Source organism: Pteronotus mesoamericanus, unplaced genomic scaffold (genome assembly GCF_021234165.1).
Source record: "Pteronotus mesoamericanus isolate MK-2021 breed Mesoamerican mustached bat unplaced genomic scaffold, CSHL_Meso_final scaffold_232, whole genome shotgun sequence".
NCBI lineage: Eukaryota > Metazoa > Chordata > Mammalia > Chiroptera > Mormoopidae > Pteronotus > Pteronotus mesoamericanus.
Genome location: NW_026555311.1, coordinates 2,296,938 through 2,319,906, shown reverse-complemented (window position 1 = coordinate 2,319,906; position 22,969 = coordinate 2,296,938). Strand labels below are relative to the sequence as shown.

Below are 22,969 nucleotides of genomic sequence, written 5' to 3'. Positions count from 1 at the left end.
CAGGATAGCAGCTTGAAAGGCGCCAGTGGTATACGGGGAGGAACTAAAGTGTCTGGAATCAAGGCAAGAGCTGGCTGACAGTTTTCTCTCAGACAGAAAAGACAAGCAGAGGCCATTGTCCCTTTCTGAGCCCTCTCCCCACAGAGCCACAGAGCTCGCCAGTGCCATATCTGAGATTCCATCAATCTGGCTAATTTTGTTTGTCCCACCATGAAGATCCCCTGAGATTCTGTCCCATCCAACTTATGGGCCCACCCAAACTGTTAACTTGTCCATATGAATGACCCGTATTGGCTCATGCATCACAACTTCCTAAATCCTATCAAATAAGCCACACCCTTCCTCTGTGAGCCCCCAACACCTCTTGCTAAGTGGCACTGCAGCAGCCAGCCTAGATTCACAGTTTTGCTTTGCCTGGGAATCTCCAAGCCCAGCACAAGGAGCAACCATCTCAGGTTGCTTCGTAGCTCATGTGCAGTGGCCCTGGGTAGAACACAAGTAGGGGGTGACGTTGGCCTGCACCACCCAGGGTATCGCAGAGCCTGCACACCCAGTGTATAACTACAGACCACATCAGACTACCACCATTCTGACCCTGCACAGCTCATCCTCCACAGAGGGCAGAGACTGGTGGGCAGTGGTCACAACCAGTCTTAACAGCTCAGTGGCCTGGGTAAACCCCTCTCATTGATCTGCCTAAAGTAATCAAGGCTCAGCTACAAAAGGAGGGTGTACTCAGACCACACGAAGGGCACACCTCAAGTACCCAGCTTGGGTGATAGGGGAGGTTGTGTCACTGGACCCTACAGGACACCTACTACATTAGATTATGTTACCAAGACAAGGAGTCATATCAGCTCTACCTAGTACATAGAGACAAACATAGAGAGGCTGCCAAAACAAGGAGACAAAGAAACATGGCCCAAATAAAAGAACAGATCAAAACTCCAGGAAAAAAAACTAAACAAAATGGAGGCAAGCAATCTATCAGATGCAGAGTTCAAAACACTGTCTATAAGGATGCTCAAGGAAGTTCGTAAGGACCTCAACAGCATTAAAAAGATCCAGCCAGAAACAAAGGATTCACTAATTGAAATTTTTAAAAAAATTTATAGGGAAACAACAGTAGAATGTATAAAGCTGAGAATCAAAACAATGATTTGGAACATAAGGAAGTAAAACAACAACAACAAAAAAACCCAACCAATCAGAATAAAAGAAGAAAAAAGAATCCAAAAAAATGAGGATAGTATAAGCAGCCTCTGAAACAACTCCAAGAGGTCCAACATTTGCATCATAGCGGTGCCAGAAGAAGAGAAAGAGCAAGAAATTGGAAATCTGTTTGAGAAAATAATGAAAGAAAATGTCCCTATTTTGGTGAAGGAAACAGACATGAAAGTCCAGAAAGCACAGAGAGTCCCAAACAAGATAGACCCACTCTTAAAGACACATCATATTTAAAATGCCAAAGGTAACATAGAGAATTTTAAATGCAGCAAGAGAGAAGCAGTTGGTTACCTACAAGGGAATTCCCCTAAGACTGTCAACTGATTTCTCAAAAGAAACTTTGCAGGCTAGGAGAGATTGACAAGAAATATTCAAAGTCATGAAAAGCAGAGACCTTTAGCTAAGATTGCTCTACCCAGCAAAGCTACCATTTAGAGTCGAAGGGCAGATAAAGTGCTTCCCAGACAAGAAAAATACTAAAGGAGTATTCATCATCACAAACCATTATTATATGAAACGTTAAAGGGACTTAAGAAAAAGGAGGTTAAAACTATGAACAATAAAATGGCAATACATACGTATCTATCAACAAGTGAATCTAAAAAACAAACTAAGCAAACAAGAACAACAGAGACAGAATTATGGATATGGAGAGAGTTTTGAGGGTTGCCAGATGGGAGGGTGTTGTTGGGAAATGGGTGAAGAGGTAAGGGGATTAAATACAAATAGGTAGTTAGAGAATAGCCATGGGGATGTAAAGTACAGCATAGTAAATGGAGTAGCCAAAGAACTTATATCCATGACCCATGGACATGAACAATGGTGTGGGGATGGCCTGAGGGTGTGGGGGTACTGGGTGGACAGGGGCAAAGGGGGAAATATTGGGACAACTGTAATAGCAAAATCAATAAAAAATAATTTTAAAAATATATAAAAGAGCTGAAACTACAAAACTTAGAAGAAAACATTGGAGTAAATCTTCATAAGCTTGAATCAAGCAATGGCTTCTTAGGACACCAAATATGCAAGCAGCAAAAAAAAAAAAAAAAAATTGGCCTTCATCCAAATTAACAACTTTTGTGCTGTAAAGTACATCATCAAGAAAGTGAAAAAATAACCAACAGAATGAGAAAAAATATCTACAAATTATATATCTGATAAGGAGCATACAGGCTCCAGCAAAAGTAAGGTCTGCTTGACTGTTCTTGGTAGGGTAATAATATGGATATAATAATTTATAGTTTTAATTTGAACATTTCATCTAAAATGTCATATGGTGTGCTTGAGTGTGATATTGTTATGTCACAGAATTACCTGCTTATGATTTTGCATTAAAAAGGGGTGTTATTTGTGCCAGACCCTCTATATCTAGAATAAAGAATTCCTCAAACTCAGTATTAGAGACAAGTTAAAAATGGCAGATAAGCACATGAAAAGATGCTCATCATCACAGAGGAAATGTAAATCAAAACACAAGATATCACTTCCCATTCACTGAGATGGCTACAATAAAAAACAATGTGTTGGCAACAATGTAGAGAAACTGGAACCTTCCTACATTGCCGGTGTGACTGTAAAATGTCACAGCCACTTTGGTAAACAGTTTCAAAATGTCTGTCTAGACAAGGAAGCTCAGCATACTACCCACTCATCCTGTGTCCACGCACTGGCTGGAGTCCAGAGGTGTCAGGGAGTGAGGGGAGAGGACTAGGGAGAAGAGAGCCTGCCCACGCCTGCTCCTGAACACACACTGGTGCGCACACACTCACCTCCCTTCCCTCAGTTATTCTTTCTCTTTCCTCCCAGTCCAACTCTCCCCCTCTCCCTCAAACATACTATCTACCTCTCTCCCTCTCCTTTTTATTATTTCTCATCCCAAGCTCTATCTCTGTGTCTCTTCAGAGCTCTGAGCTCCTTTTTTCTCCCCTTCTCTTCCCTCCCTCACTCCACCTGACATCTACTCTCCCTCCAAGAGTGCTCATCTCCAAAGCCCTGTCCTTCTAACTCAAACACACACACACACACACTCTCACTCTCTCTCTCCCCCCTCCTCTTATTTTTTATGCTGTATTTTCACTGAACCTTTTCTATGTTTAAATACACATACTTACCATTGTGTTACAACTGCCTACAGTATTCAGTGTAGTATAATAGATTATGCCATACAGCCTAGGTATGTAGTAGGCTATACCTTGTATTCTATGATGTTTGCACAACAAAATCACTGCACTTCTCAGAACAATGTATTCCTGTCTTACAGGACTATAAACTACTAGAGGTTATTAGAATTTAGAAGCTTTATTTTCATATATGTGCCTGGTGTACTTCAGTGGATTTTCAAATAACAATGATATTCATAGTTTGAGAACTGAATGATTTCTAAAACAAAAAGATATCATTCTCCTAAAGAGCATGAAATTCTTTCTCTTGCTACAAAAGGGTGATATGGAAACATGATTTGTCTCTGGATCAGAAGAGATCAGAGTTAGATCTCTGAGTTGCAGAGCAAAGGAGATGAAGGAGTTGGATAGTATAAGATGCTACTACACAGTATAAGAACCTCAGCATAATTACTAGGATCATTTTACAAAAAAGAAAAATAAACAAAAAACCCAGTAAATGAACAGTCAACTAGATAAGTAAACACAATTTGACTAAAGATGGAAAATGAGCTTAGGAACTTCAGAGACTGTCCTAATTAAGTACTGCATGACCCCTTTGAGGATCGATTAGAAAAGTCAAAATTAGTTACTTTCAATGCCTAAACATAACTTTGTAAAAAGTCAGTTTACCTTCCAAACCTCTGAAACTAAATAAACCCATTAGAAAAAAACAAAAATGATCAAAGAAGCAAAATCAAATGATTAAAGGACAATCACAGCATTTTGGGATTGGAAGGACATTTGTTGATATTTGTTGATAGTAACTTTCTTTAATGAACACAATATGCCCATCACTAGAGGGGCATAAAAAAATAAAATACCATAATAGGAATTATAATTCCTTGTTCATCTGCCTTGTGCTGCTGGTTGGATTATACTGTATCTCACAGCTGTTGGCATTAGTATAAAATATCTAAATTGTATGTTCCTGTCTTACAACAGAGTAATTTGTATCTTAGGTGCTATACCTTCCACAGATTACACAAGTTGACCCTTGAACAATGCCGGTTTTAGGAGCACAGACCCTTAGGCTCTTAAACCCAAGTGTAATCCTTGACTCTACAGTCAGCCCTTCACACCTGCAAATTCCACTGCACATCAAAAACAGTATTTCCCATCCGTGGTTGGGGCAGTTGGGAATGTGAAAATGCTGTTTTTGATCCGAGGATGTTTAAACCTGCGGATATAAAGGGCTAACTGTACTTATTGAAAAATTCTGCACATAAGTAGACCCATATAGCTCAAACTTTGTTCAAGAATCACCTGTATACTCAACTTAATTTGTAAGCTACAGTAGGGGGGATATTTACACAGAAACAGATAGCTGTTTCCAGAAGATATTATTATGGCTCTTTGTCTTCTTTTTTAAGATTCAATATCTCCATGATAGTCTATTCTTTCTATTGAGTCGTAATGTGTCACTCAAAGACACTGACAAATAAAAGAAAGGAATCCCATCTCAGTAGAATAATTGTTTAATTACACATTTAACTGGCAACCAGTATGGAAATACTCCTAAGCAGATGTTGCCAATAAATTTCAAGATTAACTTTTTAAATTGCATTTTATATATGTTCACCTGCACTTCTATTTATAAAGGTAGTAGTGGGAAAAGGGGATTTATTTTTATATATTGATCTGGTTCTGCTCCTAGGGAGGGTATAAATCAGACACAAGATGAAAAACTTTCTTCTTGGCCAAATATAATTTCCCACTAATTGCTTTTAATTTGGAACTTACCTAGTAATCCAACAATGAAGAAGAAAGAGGAAGAAGAGGAAGAGGAAGAGGGAGGAGGAGGGAGGAAGGAGGAAAAGGGAAAGAAAAAAGGAAAGGAAAGAAAAAGGTCCTTTCCAGCTTTAAGCCTTACAATTGGCTTATGACAAATTATCTTGCCTTGGAGAGGATAATTATTTAGAATGATCATTAGGATTCTAAACAAAACTAAAGAGTTTAGATCATCTCATTAACCCTCTGCTAAGAAGAAGTATTTCATCTATTAAATCTCTGACAAACTCCAAACCACCACTCCAGTACTTGGTTATAAAGAAGCCTAAACAAAATGCTATGTGAAACAATATGAAGATTAAAAATCCTATCTCTTACTTTGCTTGTGGTCTTAATGGTTATTTTGTAAAACTAAGTGTAAAGTTGATGTAGGGAATCACATCCTTAGAGACACAGCCTTTCTGCCCTCAAAGTATAATTTCTGGCTCTTTATCAGAGATACAATGCAGCATGCCTACTTCATTTAACCTAAAATGGAAGGAGTAAAATATAAGAAATATTTTAAACAAAAATGTTCAATTCCATAGGGGAAAAGCTGTGCCCTCTGTCAAGTCTGTTTACGACACATTCTAACCTCCATTTTTCTAAGAACATTCTGTTCATTTAAAACTACTTCACATTAGAAAATGGTAATGCCTGCCATGCCAGATTTGCAGCATCTGACCTGGCAGCATACTGCACTGAGAGCCCCATTTTTCTTGCCTTATTCAGGTCCCCTCAATCTCACCCCCAAGTCTTTTCATTTGCTGGAGACACTTTCCACTACACTTCTGTTTCTCTTGTCTTAGCCACACACACTAACCTCCCTCAATGGCAAACACAATGTATCTAGAGTCCATAACAGGGGAAAGAAACAACTTGCTGCTGATATTTCAGATGTAGTATTACCTTTTAGACAAAGAGCAGAACTGCCTGGTTCAGTATCTTGACTTTCTGTCATTCAGGTTTGAAAAGAAAAAAACACTGATGGTCAAATCTAGCATTAGTATTCACCTGTATCAAGGAAAAGTCAGAATCAGTACCACAAAAGTCTTAAGAGATCTCGAAGTCTTCTTCAAAAATGAACTCTGGCCCTAAACCACAGTGTGGCTCAGTTGGTTGGAGTGTTGTCCTGTATGTAGGCCGAAAGGTTATAGGTTCAATCCCTATTTGGGGCACATATGAGAAGACAACTAATCGATGCTTCTCTCTTTCTCCCCCACCCTTTCTCTCTAAGAGCAGTGAAAAAAAACATCCTCAAATGAGGATTTAAAAAAAAAAAAAAAGAAGTCCAGATAGTACCTTGTTCAGCTCTTCAATGGAAAGTCTCAGACTCATTCACCTCAAACTTCTAATGAATTCTGCTTTTTTCCAAGGGTTGCTGATCACATTCTACTACACCTTACAATTTATTACCACATAACTACAGTTTTTCAATTGTAAGTACATAATACTTAAAGAGCAAGATGGGGCAGTGTCAAGCCAACTTAAAACTCAACATTTTAAAGAACAATGTCAGAGCTGGAAAGCAACTTAGAGGTACTTGAACCTTGTGCTGCTGAGATAGGGACATGCTGATCCCTAAAAGGGCACTGAAAAACCTGAAGTAGGGGTGGTAGAACTGTGAAGTCCCACAACTATACATAAATTGACTTAGTAAAAAAATAAAACAACAACAAAACCACCCTGACTGGTATGGCTGAGCTGGTTGGGCATTGTCCCACAAAATGAAAGGTCAGTGGTTCAATTTTCTGTCAAGGCTCATGCCTGGGTTGTGGGTTCATTTCCCAGTTGGAGCACATAAGAGAAGCAACCAATTGATGTTTCTTTCACACATCAACATTTCTCCCCCTCTCTATCTCCCTCCAAATACACAGATAAATGAATAGACAGGCAGGCAGATAACTGTATATACCTGATACTGATAGAGTATTTCACTTCATCCTGTAACAAAGCAATTTCTTTAAGTATTACCAAGATACAGTTTTCAAGTATACTGAAGTAAAAACTTTGCTGTGGGGCAAAGGTACCTCTATGTTAATAAAACAGCAAGAACACCTCAAACGTGTAACATTTCCTCAAATGAAGGACAATGAAATTCAGCAAGTCATGGAGAAAATTGCAAAGATTCTGCAGAGTTCCAACACAGTAAACTGCTGTTTGAAGCAACAGATGGTTGTGAAATGCACAACCTGTCTTCCTCCTGTCCTGACTAAAGCCCACAGAGCTCCTAAGATCTTGTTAATCAACATGTAAACCACTTTCCTTAAAAATTCAAAGCCACTGAACAACTTTATAAGTGATGATAAAATATGCCTCATACCCCGTCTGGTGTGGCTCAGTAAACTGAGTGCCGGCCTGCAGACCAAAAGGTTGCTGGTTCAATTCCCAGCCAGGGCACTGCCTGGGCTGCGGGCCAGGTCCCCAGTTTGAGGCGTGAGAGAGGCAACCGATTGCTGTTTCTCTCCCTCTCTTTCTTCCTCCTTTCCCCCTCTCTAAAAATAAAAAATAAGTAAAATCTTTTTTAAAAGGTCTCATTTAAAGAGCTACATGAATGTACATCATTCCTTTCTTGAATTTAGTATCCATAATGCATACACATTTCTCAGCACTCCAGAGAAAAAAAGAAACATTCCATAACAATTATATTCCCATGTAGCTCTGGAAAATCAGACCTCAGAAGTCAATGCAAGAGACCCAAATACAGCCTAAATGTATATATGACTTCAAAAAATTACATAAAAGTGAATGACTTTTCTCAGGAGTTTCTAAATCAAAGGAGTTCTGGAGAAAAAGAAGAAAAAAACAACTGTTAACTAAATGAGCACTAGTCCTTTATCTGTGGTATGGATCCCATTCCCTCCTCTTATCCATTATCGCCAACCTCTTCCTCCCTGTCACTGTCTACCAGGGTGTCCAGCCTGCAGCCTGCAGCCCGCAGCCCGCAGCCCGCAGCCCGCAGCCCACAGGCAGCCCAGGATAGCTGTGAATGTGGTCCAACACAAAATTGTAAATTTAAGACATTATGAGTTTTTTTGTGATTACATGTCACAATGTATTTAATGTGTGGCACAAGATAATTCTTCTTCCAGTGTGGCGCAGACACTGAAAGGTTGGACACCCCACTCTAAACATTTCCAGCCTTTGTCTTCCAAAACAAAGCCACAGGGAAAGAGAGTGGAGGTGCAGAAAGCAGGGACAGGAGAAGACAAACCAAGAGGCTGGGGACCTCCTTGCTGCTAGACCTAGGGGGTGGGCAGGACTCTCTCTTCTTCAAATGCGGATTTGGGATTTGCCTGATGCTTACTCTTCCCTGCCTGCTTTCGTCCTCCTTCTTTTTCATGACCCCCTACCCTGATGCTCTCCCTCTGCCCTATGTGACTGGCAGTAACTATAAAGTAAATTACAATAAACAATTCTACAAACTGACAGGCAAATCCTTTCCCATTTAACTGTATGTGCTCCTTCACTTGGGCTTTCTTTGTAGATGAAGTCGGTCTATTATTACATGTTCTCATTTCCTTTTCATGTAAGATTTTCAATTTCTTCTTTAAAGTACAAGTTAGCCCTGGTTGGCGTGGCACAGTGGATTGAGTGCTGGCCTTTGAACCAAAGGGTCACCAGTTCAATTTACAGTCAGGGCACATGCCTGGGCTGTGGGCCACGTCCCCAGTAGGGGGCACATGAGAGGCAACCACACATTGATTTCTCTCCCTCTCCTTCTCCCTTCCTTCCTCCCCCTAAAAATAAATAAAAACATTTAAAATACAAGTGAGATACTTAAAGAATAATCTGAATATCAAAATGCTTCTAGAATGATTATTCCCCAATTCTTAAAGTTGGAATAATATATTATTCAAAACAAAAGTGCAAAATGTAGAAAATCAGTCTATTTGAATCATTTCAGAGAGTAAAGTTTCACACTAGCAAATTTCAGTTTTTAGCATCTTTCAAAAAAAAAATACTCAAGAGTTAAGACAAATGGCCATACAGGGTCTGACCTATGGTAAACAACTCCTCTAACTAAGGGTGCACGGTTCCTAGAACAATGTAGTCATTTGGGTTTTTTCCTCTATAGTTGAGCATGCCACACACAAAAAAACACACTTAAACTTCTGGCCAAGAGGAAGGCATAGGTAGATATGCTTCGCTTCCTCGCACAACCAAAAGAAGGAAACAACCAATTTAAAAACAAAAAACAACCAGAACTCCCAGAAAATCAAATTGTATGAGTCCAACAACCATGGAGTTAAAGAAGAAACATTCATCCAGACTGGTAGGAGGGGTGGAGACAGGCAGCTGGGGTGGAGAGGATGTGTAGCAAGGTGGCTGATGGACCTGGTAGTCCCACATTCACATGCAGATAACCAGGAGGAACAGGGGAGCAAGACAAACTGCGCAACCCAGGGTTCCAGCACAGGAAAATAAAGCCTCAGAACCTCTCGCTGTAAGAACCCATGGAGATTGCAGCAGTGGGAGAAACTGCCAGTCTCACAGGAGAGTCTCTTGGAGGGGCCCACAGGGTCCTAGAACTTACACAAACCCCCCTACCCAGGAATCAGCACCAGAAGGGTGCAACTCACTAGTGGGTAGTGGGGGAAGTGAATGAAAGCAGGTTGAGAGCCGCGCAACCAGCATGGTTCCCGCTCTGACACTGCCCCCACATACAGCACCACAACACAGCAAAGTGGGCTGCCCCGCCCTGGCAAATACCTAAGGCTCTGTCCCTTACAACATAACAGTTGCACCAAGACAAAAAAATATGGCCCAAATGGAAGAACAGATCAAAACTTCAGAAAAAGAACTAAGAGATGAAGAGATAGCCAACCTACCTGATGCAGAGTTCAAAAACACTGGTAATCAAGATGCTCACAGAAATGATTGAGTATGGCCACACGATAAAGGAAGAAGTGAAGGCTATCCAAAATGAAATAAAGAAAAACAGCGAACCAACAATGAAGAGAAGGAAACGGGCTCAAATCAACAATTTGGAACAGAAAGGAGGAATAAACTTTCAGCCAGAACAGAATGAAGACACAAGAATTCAAAACAATGAGGAGAGGCTTAGGACCTTCCAAGACAACTTTAAACATTCCAACATCTGAATCATAGGGATGCCAGAGGGAGCAGAGGAAGAGCAAGAAATTGAAAAGTTATCTGAAAAAATAATGAAGGAAAACTTCCCCAATCTGGCAAAGGAAATAGACTTCCAGGAGATCCAGGAAGCTCAGAGAGTCCCAAAGAAGTTGGACCCAAGGAGGAACACACCGAAACACATCACAATTAAATTATCCGAGGTTAAAGATAAGGAGAGAATCTTACAGTTACCTACAAAGGAGTTCCCACGAGACTATCAGCTGCTTTCTCAAATGCAACCTTGCAGGCAAGAAGGGGCTGGAAAGAAGTATTCAAAGTTATGAAGAGCAAGGACCTATGTCCAAGATTACTCTATACAGCAAAGCTATCATTTAGAATGGAAGGGCAGATAAGGTAAAGCTAAAGGAGTTCATCATCACCAAGCCCTTATTATATGAAATGTTAAAGGGCCATATTTTAAGAAAAAGAATATCACAACTACGAACAGTGAAATGACAACAAACTCACAAGTATCAACTACGGAACCTAAAAATCAAACTAAGCAAACTAGAACAGGAACAGAATCACAGAAATGGAGATCGCATGGAGGGATTTCAGCTGGGAGGAGGAGGGAGAACGGGGGAAAAGATACAGGAAATAAGAAACATAATTGGTATATACAAAATAAGATAGGAGGCTGTTAAGAATAGTATAGGAAATAGAGAAGCCAAAGCACTTGTATGTACGACCCATGGACATGAACTAAGGGGGAATACTGGAGAGAAGGGGCTGCAGAGTAGAGGGATATAAAAGGCAGAAAAAAAAAATAGGACAACTGTGATAGCATAATCAATAAAATATACTAAGAAAAACATACACTTAAAAAGAATGAGAAAGGTATTCACTGAATTCACACCTGGTTGCTTGAAGGTGGAAGAGAAATGTGGTAGCTTGAAGGTGGAAGAGAAATGTGACAAAAAGAGAAAGATGACAGGCTGTACAAAGAAGTCACATGGCCAGGCCACAGGAACTGCAGTGGTCTTGCTCCCCATTAGCAGAGTTGTCCCAGAAGAAGCACTTGTGGGGTGTAATCCCACTCCATGCTTCTGCATAACTACAAAGGTCAATGTATTTCAAGGTTTTTCCCATCTTGGTGAGTTGGCCTAAAGTTGGTTCTACTGCATTTGGTATTCATGGCAATTTCTGAACACTGATTCATGTTGCTCTGCTGACAAGGTATTACCACTATTTGCAGTATCTGTGGCCACTTTTACAGTGTGATCGATTCATCAACCACAAAAGCAGTCTCTTGGGCAGCCTGGTAGCCTTCCATCTTTCCTCCTTCACGTTGCCTCTGCCACCTTCATCCCCCAATTTTTCATAGCCATCTTATTCATATACCTAGTTTAATAGCAATCTTCCTAGTGATTTTCCTGTTATTGACACTCTCCAAGGTTGTCAAATTACTTTTCCTATGAGTAACTGTTTTTGCACTATTTTTATCAGTTTATATTAGTTAAATCATGAAATTGCACTAATTGAGTACAGCAGCCCTAAAGAAGTTTAGGGACAAGCAGAACTGGCTCTAATAAGCACAATTCAACTGGTAGAGAGAAAGAGACAAAGTAGAGAGTGGCCCGCCAGCCCCAGCACTTGACTACCCACAGGTAAATAGTCTCACCAGAAAAGCATCACACCTGAAGCTCCTATCTTCCTCTTTGTGCCTCAGTTCAGCTCTTCTACTCTCAGGTTTTCAGGGCTTCAGTTAATAGCATATGCTGAATATCAGTGCAAATAAGCTAATTTCTTGCAAAAATTTTTTTGACCTACAGACTCCAGAAATTCACCTCCCCCACCCATTTAAAACAAATAAACAAGCAAAAACTGATTACTGATCCCTTGATCTCAAAGAAAGACAGTACATCGTCTACCTGCCTGCCTAAAACAGAAACCTACAAATACATTTCTAACATCTTCCTCTCAAATAAGCTTGCATCTCCCCATCTGTATTGTCTAAATAGTTCAGATAACCATCACCTCAGAATTACTACCCCAATTGTTCAAGCCTTCCCTAACCCCAGTTCTTCCACAGATCAACACTCCTGGAACATAAGGCTCCTCTCTCCCACCTCTCAGCTTACACTGAAAACAAGCAAGGACAGCTGAGATGTCACTCACCATCCTCCCCACAGAGCCTGAGTCTAAAACCCCTTATACTCAGTGATACAGCATGTCAAATGAGTCCTGTTGCTCCAGTACAGGACAACAGGACTATATCTACCTTCGCAACTACTGTATTCCTGACATGTACATAAAAGAACAGAATCTCAAGAAATACATGTTTAGTAGTTTTGTCTTTTGTGCAATACACATGTGGGAAGAAATTCCTAGGATTTAAAATATAAAGCTCAGAAAATGAGATAAATCCAAGTGAAAGACTGTGTTGTTACATATCCCAAATGATGTGGTAATAGGGGAAAAGGAAGTATTTTTAGGTTAGGGTAAAATTAAAATTACTTTGAATTCATTTTCATCCTATTTTAGATATTCTCTAGATCTTATACATGTATACATGTGTGCATATGTGTAACTGTGCACTTGGGATCTAAATATAGAACAGTTAAATACAAAGTAAGGGTTACTGTAACAAATTACATTATCAAAATAACAAATCATTGAAGAAGTTCCTAAGTGGCAAACATACTGAAACTGTTATTTGTATTGAAGGAAGAGGTCAGAGATCCTTTTGAAATCTGCTGAAAGCTATGAGCCCTTCCACTAGAAAAACAGATATATACTAAAATGTTAAACACAAACTCAGAAGCCCAAGGACATTCCCCCTCTCAAATTATGATCAACAGGCTGAGAGTCTGAGAAGGAAATTAACCCAAACTCCCCACTGTCTAGGTGGTGTGCTAGTTATGCCCATTTTGCCTACTGTGAGCATTTTTAGGGTATGTATAGCACAGACCACATGCTTTTTAAAAATGCATTCACATCCTGACCAGGTAGTTCAGTTGGTTGGCACATCATCCCATACACCACAAGGCTGAGGGTTCGATTCCCAATCGGGGCATGTACAAGAGGCAACCGACTGATGTTTCTCTCTCACATCAATGTTTCTCTTTCCCTCTCTCTAAAATCAATTAAAAAAATATATATAAAAATAAAATTTAAAATGTAGTCATTACTGTTACTACAGTAACTAGAGAGCCAGAGGTCAGACCTAGCCAGCTATGAAATACCACACTGTACTCAGGAAGCCACTGTGTCCAAGCAAAGAATCCAATCCCAATCCTTAAATATTAAAAGTGACAACTGAACATGCTTTCACTTGTTCACTATAACAGTTCAAAACAGTTACTGTTAAAATACAATGAACACCCCCTAACATGAATTGTTCCTTACTAAAGGGATACATTTAAAAAAAGAATTTAAGTTCTAGAATAATAAATTCAAAAATATATACAAGTTTTGAAAATCTCTGTTTGATATTCTAAAGGCATAATATATCTCTACTTTATAAATAACTGGATCATAACTCCTATGCCAATTAGGATTATAGTTCAACAAACAATGTACGTAACATCACAATAACAGTTCTAAGCAAACTATCAGAATCGGGTCCAATAACGCTAAATTACTGTTCAGCCTTAAGATGTGGGATACCCCTGATCTCAACAATCATCACTATAAAAACTATTACAACTTCTAGCCCTGGCCTGTGTGGCTCAGTGAATGGAACGCCAGCCTGAGAACCAAAAGATCACCAATTCGATTCCTAGTCAGAACACATGCTAGGGTTGCAGGCCAGGTCCCTAGTTGGGGGTTTGCAAGAGACAACCAATCATGTTTCTCTTGCATGTCAATGTTTCTCTCCCTCTATCTTCCTCTCTTCCCTTTCTCTAAAAAATAAATAAAATCTGCCCTGGCTGGTGTGGCTCAGTGAATGGAACGCCAGCCTGCGAACCAAAGGGTTGCTGGTTCAATTCCCAGTCAGGGCACATGCCTGGGTTGTGGGCCATGTCCCCAGTGGGGGGTGCACGAGAGGCAACGACACATTGATGTTTCCCTCTCTTCCTCTCTCCCTTCCTCTCTATCTAAAAATAAATAAAATAAAAATTAAAAAAATAAAAATAAAATCTTAAGAAAAAAACTTTCTAGTCAAAGCCAGCATATCTGATGCTTAGCTATGCTATGTGGCTAGCCCTCACCTCTATCAGGTTACTTAGACCTAAAGTACTATTCAGGACACATACGTGTTTTCAGTGGTGCAACCTGCAGTGGACCTAGAAGCAAGAAGCTAAGCATATTGCATTTTCTGCTATTTCCTCATTTGAAGAACTGTCTCCAGGTCTATTTCCCAAATAGCAAAATAAATGTTCTGAAAAACAAATGGGAAAAAAACAAAAACAAAACCAAGGGCTTTGGTCCTGGCCAGGTGGCTCAGTTGATTGGAGCATTGTTCCATACACAAAATGGTTGCTGCAGAAACAAGGAGCAGACTGAAAGTGACCAGAGGGGAGGAGGAAAGAGGACTATGGTAGAAAGAAGGGGAAGGGACTAGACAAAAAACATTTATGAATGAACCATGGACATGGACAACAGAGTGGGAACTGACTGTGGGAGCGGGGGATGGGGGTGGGTTGGTGGAGGGGGGTAAAGGGGCAAAAAATTGAGACAACTGTAATAGAATTAACATGACTGATAAATAAAAAACAAAACAAAACAAAACAAAAATCGTTGCTGGTTTGATTCCCAGTCAGGGCACATACCTAGGTTGCAGGTTCGATTCTGGTCAGGATGCGTGCAGGAGGCAACTGATGGACCTTTCTCTCACAGCGATGTTTCTCTCTTTCTTCCTTCCTTTCTTCCTTCCTCCCTCCCTCCCCCTTCCTCTCTCTCTAAAATCAATAAAAACATATCCTTGGGTGAGAATTTTAAAAAAGCAAGGGCTTTGGGTCCTCTGATTTATCACCAAATATAGTTTTGGGGGAAAACTATGGCAATCTTTTTTCATTCCTCAATTCTGTAGGAGAGCTGCAGGCTGTTAAATCTGAAATCAGCAGGTATTAAATAACAACAATTGTTGAAGATAATAAGTTTTACCAAGAGAGGTGGCACAGTGCTCACAGCAAGCCACTTCTCTCCTTTCAGGAAGGTGATGGGTATGGTAAGGATAGAGGTACTAACATGGCCAAGGCCTGAACACGGAGCCCTGAGCCAGCAGCATGGACATGAAGGTTTACAACTATCAGAATACTTCAGGACAGGAACCACTGAATTTATATAAATGCCTCTTAGGCTATTTCTCAAAGAAAACACATAAACTGCAGTCTCACTATACGAGACAAACTGGAAGACCTATTTAGAGCCTTCCTAAATGGATTAAAGCTAATAGGTTATCTAAAATGACAAAAAAAAAAAAAAAAAAAAAAAAACCATTAATTTTCCTGAACTAAATACTTTATTTCAATGTTTTAAAAAACAGTTTAATAGCTGCTTTAAGAATTTGCTTTAAAAAAATGTTGACCTAAAATCTATAGCATATATATAAAGTTAACACTTTCTCCAATTTCAATTTTTCTTTTGAAATACCATTGTTAAGACTATACCTGGAGAAGTATCTAATGTGAGTTCCATAATTATAGTGCAATAGAAAACTTAACTTAGAGAAGACATCAATGTTATAGTCTTCACTCTACCACCAACTAACGAGCCATATTTCTAATTAATTTTACTTCTGTGGGCTTCAGTTTCTGAGTCTTCAGAGCTCTAAAATCCTAAAACTGCTACTGCAGTGTTACAGTAACTTCTGGCTGTTATTTTAAGAAACTAGTTATCAAAACCTCAGTTATAAAATGATATAGACCAAAACTCCAAAGTCTCAGAAAATGACTGCCATACTTCAACATGTTGTTTTATTCACACTGAACACTACATGACTAGTCAAAAAGAATTAAGGTTTTCCCTCTCAGTACTATAATTCCAGAAAGATGACAATGGCACTGTTAAAAACAAAATACTCCACATCACTAGATTAAAACTGATTAAAAGTATTGTTAATTATTATTACTAAACATTTGGTAAGTATTCTTTACAGATTATCAATAAACTCCCTAATCTCACCTCCACTCAGCAAACTGTAAACTGGGAGTTAATAATCTAACTTTTATTCACCTGTTCATAAAATTATCTAGTAATAAATACAATTTGTAGCAATATAATGACTTTGAGAAAACACCTATGTTTTTATCTTGAGCTGTAATATTATGCTCTCATAAAAACTTATCCTGAGTTACAAATTAAAAACTTCCATAATGACAATCAAATGCACTCTCAAAATTCTGAAACTGAAAGGAACAGTATGCCCAGAGTGCTGTGGGCTTGACTTCAACACTAAAACTCATGGTCATTTAAGATTTCAAAGCACTCTCTTCCAGAAAGCATTTCACTCTGTAACTGGTGTTCCACAAGTTACAGAGCCTTAAATGCTACATGCCTGAATGTTCTGTAGTTTTACTTAGCAACTCTATTCTCTCCTTCCAGAGCATAAAAGAAACAGGAGGAGCCATGAAAAACACAGGTAGAGAGAGCAACTTCTGTCAACTGCCTTATTCACTTCGCCCTTTGGTCTTCACTGATCACTCTTCCCCTCCCTATATATCTAAGGTGCAAAGAAGAAAACATTACTGATTCATCAGTTACTCATTTGTACAATGTTCTGTACTCCAAATGACCCACTGAAGGGAAACCAGAATCAGATTCTAGTCTGATAACAAGTATCATTAAAAATTCAGATATTAATAAAAAAGGAACATGGACCTTACAATAATGACAGGGAAAATTTCACCCAAAAAGGTTTTCAAGTTAAGCTTCCACACTAAATGACAGTTAGCATATACCATCAATTGTTTGAATGTTTTTATTTTTATGTACCTGCTAAAAACACGAGAAAATGCTGTTGACTTCCAAATGTCTAGATTTTTAAAAGGTAACTTTCCACTGGGACTTCAAGTCTACTTTTAAAGGTTCCTGGTATTCTCTGACTACACAAAGTTGTGATAAACTAGGCAGTAATGGATTACACTACTATATACAGTTTGTGTGGAGATCATGTGTATATGATAAAGCAGAAATTAAACAGATGATAAAATCTCAACAATGAAACATAGAAATACTATAATATAATCAACAAAGAGAAAGAACACAATTGTGTCCAGGAAGTATAGAGTCTTTAAAGAAAAGATTTTAAAAGACTTGATATTTTCTGGAAAAAAAAATACTTGAAAAGGAAATATTTAACACAACTTGTAAACTTGTATCAAATTGGTCAGTGTTTTTTATCCCCTTATCTTGAGTTTTGACAATAAAACAAAGCTTTCTGAATTCTAAAAACAGAATGTTCTCATTTTACAAAGATGTTTCCAAAAAAGGAATCTTGTTAATTAGTCTGCCTTAATAAAAGCTGAAATAACAATATACTTTAAAAAACTGAAAAATGCTAGCCAATTTAAGGCATAATCTAAAACTATTTTTTTTAGACATGCACTATTACGCGTAATAGAAATGAAAGGGGTTCTGAGCAAGCTACTCCTCAAATCAAGCAGGGCTTGGCCTTTTCCACTGTGATAATAAACACAGTGGAAACAAGAGGGCTCTCCACCTTGGGGCCACGTAATACTCGTCTGTGTGTGCCCATTCCTCCCCCTCCATGCCACTCTCCACAAAGCAGAATGGTCACTTTAAAAAGGCAAGGCTGGTTTAAAACCTCCAGCTGTTCCCGATATATCGAGAGAGAGAGAGAGAGAGAGAGAGAGAGAGAGAGAGAGAGAGAGAGAGAGAGAGAGAAAGCAAAATTCTCACATATGCCAGGACCTTTCAGGCCCAGTATGATGTAGCTGCCACCTCTTCCGGTCCTTCCCCCTGACTCAGTCTCATTCAAATTAGTTCCTCCAAATCATTCTGGCTCTCCCCAGCTCTGTCTGCACACTTATCCTCTGCCTAGAAGGCTCTCTCTTCTTCCCCATCCTACTGTTCCTTTGGGAAGAAAGGCTCCAGATCCCTTAAGGCCTTACTGGGTGATCTCAGCAAAGCCTACCATCATATCCAATTATTTGACTATCTACCTGCCTCAGTGGACAGCAAGCTCCAAAAAGGTGGGCAATATATCCCTTTTGTTCATCATTATAACCCTGACGTTTACTCATAAGTTATTTAGTTCATACCATATACCACTTTAAGATCCGGTTTACTATCAATAAATAAGACAGAAACTCTCTACCTCAAAAGTTTACAACGAAGTACAAGAAGACAGATTATACATAAAATATGGGAATTACATGGCATATTATAATGTAAGAAGTGCTACACAGAAAAATAAAGCAGGGAAATGAGGGGTGTCTGCCACAGGATATGCTACAATAAATGGCCTGTCATAATAGCACTGGGTCAAGGAAGTGAGGAGTTGAGAGTGATCAAGAAGTTTAATGTACAGAAGCTTTGAGAGTCCAAATGCCAGTTTACGTTCCTTTAAATAAAACAATTCATTTTACTAATTTCTTCTAGACCACAGCCTTAGAAAAAAAGTCCTGGTACCATTTGTCACTGTATTGCTAGTGTTTGATCAAAAATAGCTGCTCAAGTAAGGAATCCTTTTTTTTCTCAGTGGCCCTCCTCCTATCAGGACCTGTAACAATGATTCTTAAGGGGGGATCCACTTACGTTTAAAACTACATTTTCATTATTATAATTGCTTTGTTTTTGGTTAATAAAACTTGTTTTAATCTTAAAGTAAAATAAAGGTAAGAAATATTTGTTATTAAAAGGAGGAACATTTTTAAAGACAGAAAAAGTATAATAATCTAGGTCACATAAATTACTCCACCTGAAACAGTACTGTAATGCACTACATGCAACTATCAAGTCAGTTACATTTTATAAATATAATTTTTATGCACTTTCTGTTGCACCCTTTTCTAGTGAATATCTTCCTGTTTTTTTATTAAAAGTATGCAAATGCATGATCTACAAATAATTTCTCTAAAGCTAAGATGGGAGGTGTCTTTAGGTGCCTTTATCCCTCTAGTTGAACAAAATTTACTAAACATCTATAGTGTACTTGGCCCTGGACTGAGCAAAGAGATTGCACACATAAAAGGATCTCACCCACAAGGAACTTCCATTAATTAATTAGGTGCCATGCCTAGGATACTATGGAAACAGGAAAGCACTCAGCACCACCTCAGAAATGAAGGAAAGGGTTCCTAAAGGACTCCTGAAATACCTTTATAAGGATAGATTAAAGGAAGACAATGAATTTCAGGCATAGAAACTATGGAGAGCAAAGGCAACACCATGGTTCTAGGAGGGGCAAGAGGCTGTGGTCTGCATATGTTGACCAAAGGTGGCCCTGGCAGCAAGGAGAAGGCAGAGATGAAAGGCCCCATGGGGCCAGGTCCTCTGTCCTAAGGGGCCTGGGCATTCTAATTTAGGCAGGGGACAGTCACTAAGGAGTTTTTTAAAAGGTCCTAACAATCAGGATATACCTTTAAAGCAACCTCTGACTGTAGTTAAGTAACACAGTGTAAATAAAAGAGAGTATTTTATCTTTATCATGCAAATAAATACCATGGTAATTTATCAGTTTATAATCCAAAACTTTCACATATCAGATTTCATAAAGAACATTTTCAGTGAAGATTGACTGTCTTGATGATTATCAAATCTCCCCCGCCCAACAAATTAAATAGCATGCTTTCAAATTCAAGTAAATATCAAATGTCCTCCATGTTACACAATGCACTCTGTGGCCCAGGTCTCACTACCAGGGATTAGGGCTGACACTAAAGAAGGAACCAGACCCTGACAGAGAAGCAAAAGTAGTGGCTTCATTCACCTGTAACCCTTCATGATTAAACAGGAGTCACAGCAGCTTCACCATAAAAATTATGAAAAGATAGTGTTTATAAAGACATTGAAGGGATAAAAGGTATAGGGGCTTGAGGAGTTGAAGTGGGAAGGAAATATAAGCTAAGTTAATTTTCCCTGTTCCTAAGGAAGACATGTTACACTCAGAAAAATAAATCATTAGAACCCTAGGAAAAAAACATGTCCATGTTGGAATTATGATCCTTCTTTTAATGAGAGAGCCTAATGGCTTCCTACTTTACAATTTCAGATACCAATAAAGAAATTCACTTTCTAATCATCAGCCAGTAGAACAACTAGAAGTAAAAAGTTTAAACTAAACTAACATCATCTCTGTTGAGTTTAACCCTTTCAGAAAGCAGTGCCTCATTCACTGCGTATTCTAAAATTAGCTTTTACAGAAAAAGAACTCTTTACAGTAATAGTTTTACAAAAGAGCATAAACAACAAAACCCCTACAGTGGTGTGTTTTTTAACAATATATTTTTCATAAACGCAACATCACTGTTTTCTTCTCTACATTAGTAAAAGGTTAAGTAAATAGTCTTACAGGAAAAATTACAGGAATACACTCAGAGATTTTCTTGCAATTACCAATCTGAAAAAAAGAAGTCCTTAAACATGAGAACTCTGCAAGAGTACAAGCGTGTGTTGATGAAAGCATATTTAAAACTTGTGCCTTTAACATTAGAACAGCAAGTGGATTTAAACTAGCATGTCTATACAGCTTTTTGCTATCTCAAGGGAGTATCATAAAGATAACACATTACTAAAATTAGACCCAGATTATAATCCTAGTTATACAGAAAGTATGAACTCCAGCATGACACTCAAGAAAGAGTGAAAGGAGTTTCCCCTGCCACTTCTTGATTTGTAACATGGCCACTTCTTGATTAGTAACATCGCCACTTCTTGATTAGTAACATCAACCAAGGGGTGTATTGCTACAAAAACTTGTAAATATTGTTGCAAATCCATGTAGAGTAGCAGGGCAGACAATGTTACTTACTACCATTAGCAACTTGATGTTGCAAACTTGTAGTTAAATATTTTAGAATTTCTTTGATTGCTTTATAAAAACAAATTACTAAGTAACATTTATTTCCATAGAGTTTATGTATTGGTCAAACTTTGTGCTTATTTATGAAAACCAAATTAAGTTCAATAAAAATCTCCAAATCTCAATTTACATTAAAAAACTCAGTCCCTAGTAACAATAAATAATATCAAATTTTTCCCTGAATGTGCTACCATTTAATTTCAGATACTCTTCCATAAAACATGTTAAAGTGAGTGCTAGAAACTTTTGTGCCCATATTATCATCTTTTTTCTCTGTGGTGCCTACTCAAACATAGTATGATTCCTTTCTCCAAACATACATTCTGTCCTCAGAACCTGATTTCTCTGCCCAGACACATGTGATGAAGGGAAAACAAAACAAAACAAAAAATCTCTCTTAATAATTTAAAATTGAAGATCACAAAAAGAATATTGAAAATAGTAATATGGTAAGCACCATTTTAAAAATTCTTAATAAGAATCTCAGTAATTAAAAAAATAGTAAAAACAGCCAACGTCAACATGTTACAACAGCCTTGTGAGGCTGATATTATCCATCTCCCTCTTAGAGATGAAGTGAAGCACCAAGAGGATAATTTCTAATCAATAAGAAGCTATGCCATTATTTCACATAAGTAAGTCATCTCACATTAACTTTTCAAAATACAGGATGAAATTTATTCCTAACCAAACACAAGTTTCAAAAGAAGTACACAAATCAAATTTATGGTTGAATAAACTTCCTAATCTGATGACTTTCAGAAATTATTTCACTTTAAACTCAGGCAAACTTCAGTCAAGCAATGTCTTATAGCTTGATCATAAAACTGCCTTTCAGTATATTAAACACAGAGAGAAGTTGAAGAGTCACAACCATTTCAACTTCTGTAAATTACCCGGACTGTAAATTAGAGGGAGCCAGGCAGGTGGGGAAGCATGGAAATTGCACATTGCACATACTATCTGACCACCACAGAGAAGTGAACATCACCCTTACTCCACCCCTCCCCTTGGTCTTTGCAAAATACAACTTAGCACCTATTTCAAGTGCGTTTTAAATACTTAATACAACTTAAGAGACCAGCTAAATATCGAAAGAGAAAAAACTTTTAAAAAGGAAAATAACTTGTAAGTTTACTTAACCATATTCGTCTTCAAGTTGCCATTATCTTTCCTAAAATCCCTCACATTTAAAAGCCAAATTCCCTACACGGCCCAGGGAAATCCTTCCGTTCCTTCAGTTACGTGAAACTTCAAACTTCACTTAAGATTAGGACATTGCAGGGAGGGGCTTTCTAAAGCATAAGACCCACCCTACAGATAATTTCCTCAAGTTTCAGGTCAGCCAAAATTAAACACCATTTTACAGGGGGGGAAAAAGAGAGAGGGGGGGAAGTAATACTAAGTGCACGAAGAATTGCAATACGAAGTTATACTTAAGTCTTAACTCTTAACTTTACGTTCCCACTGGACACGACCGAGAAGCAGGTGGTAAGAGATTCCTCACCTGTCTCCTTCTCTCGACCGTGTCCCCTGGCCCTATATTCCACACGGGACTTACTCAGATTTGATTTTTTTTTTATTTTTTATTTTTTTGGTTAATTCTTTCAGAATCTGCCTCTGCTCAGGCCTGTCGAGAGAACGGAAGCTTCCCAAACACATACCAAGCAACAGGATCCCCACTTCCTGGTCCGAATGACCCTGTCCCCTCCCCGCGCCGCCGGCCGGCGGCCCCGGACTCCGGGGC

General features: G+C 38.7%; 1 protein-coding gene across 3 annotated transcripts in view; it reads right to left on the bottom strand.

The window, feature by feature from the left end:
• LARP4B (La ribonucleoprotein 4B) overlaps window positions 1–22,969 on the bottom strand; it is a 79,863-nt gene that overhangs the window by 56,129 nt on the left and 765 nt on the right. Inside the window, exon 1 of one of the 3 annotated variants that reach the window (XM_054591596.1) lies at window positions 6,066–6,194. The exons of the other annotated variants lie outside the window; for them this stretch is intronic. The gene's annotated coding sequence lies outside the window, so the exon portion shown is untranslated. Of the gene's footprint in view, window positions 1–6,065; window positions 6,195–22,969 lie in introns of those variants that run through there. 3 annotated transcript variants of the gene reach the window in all.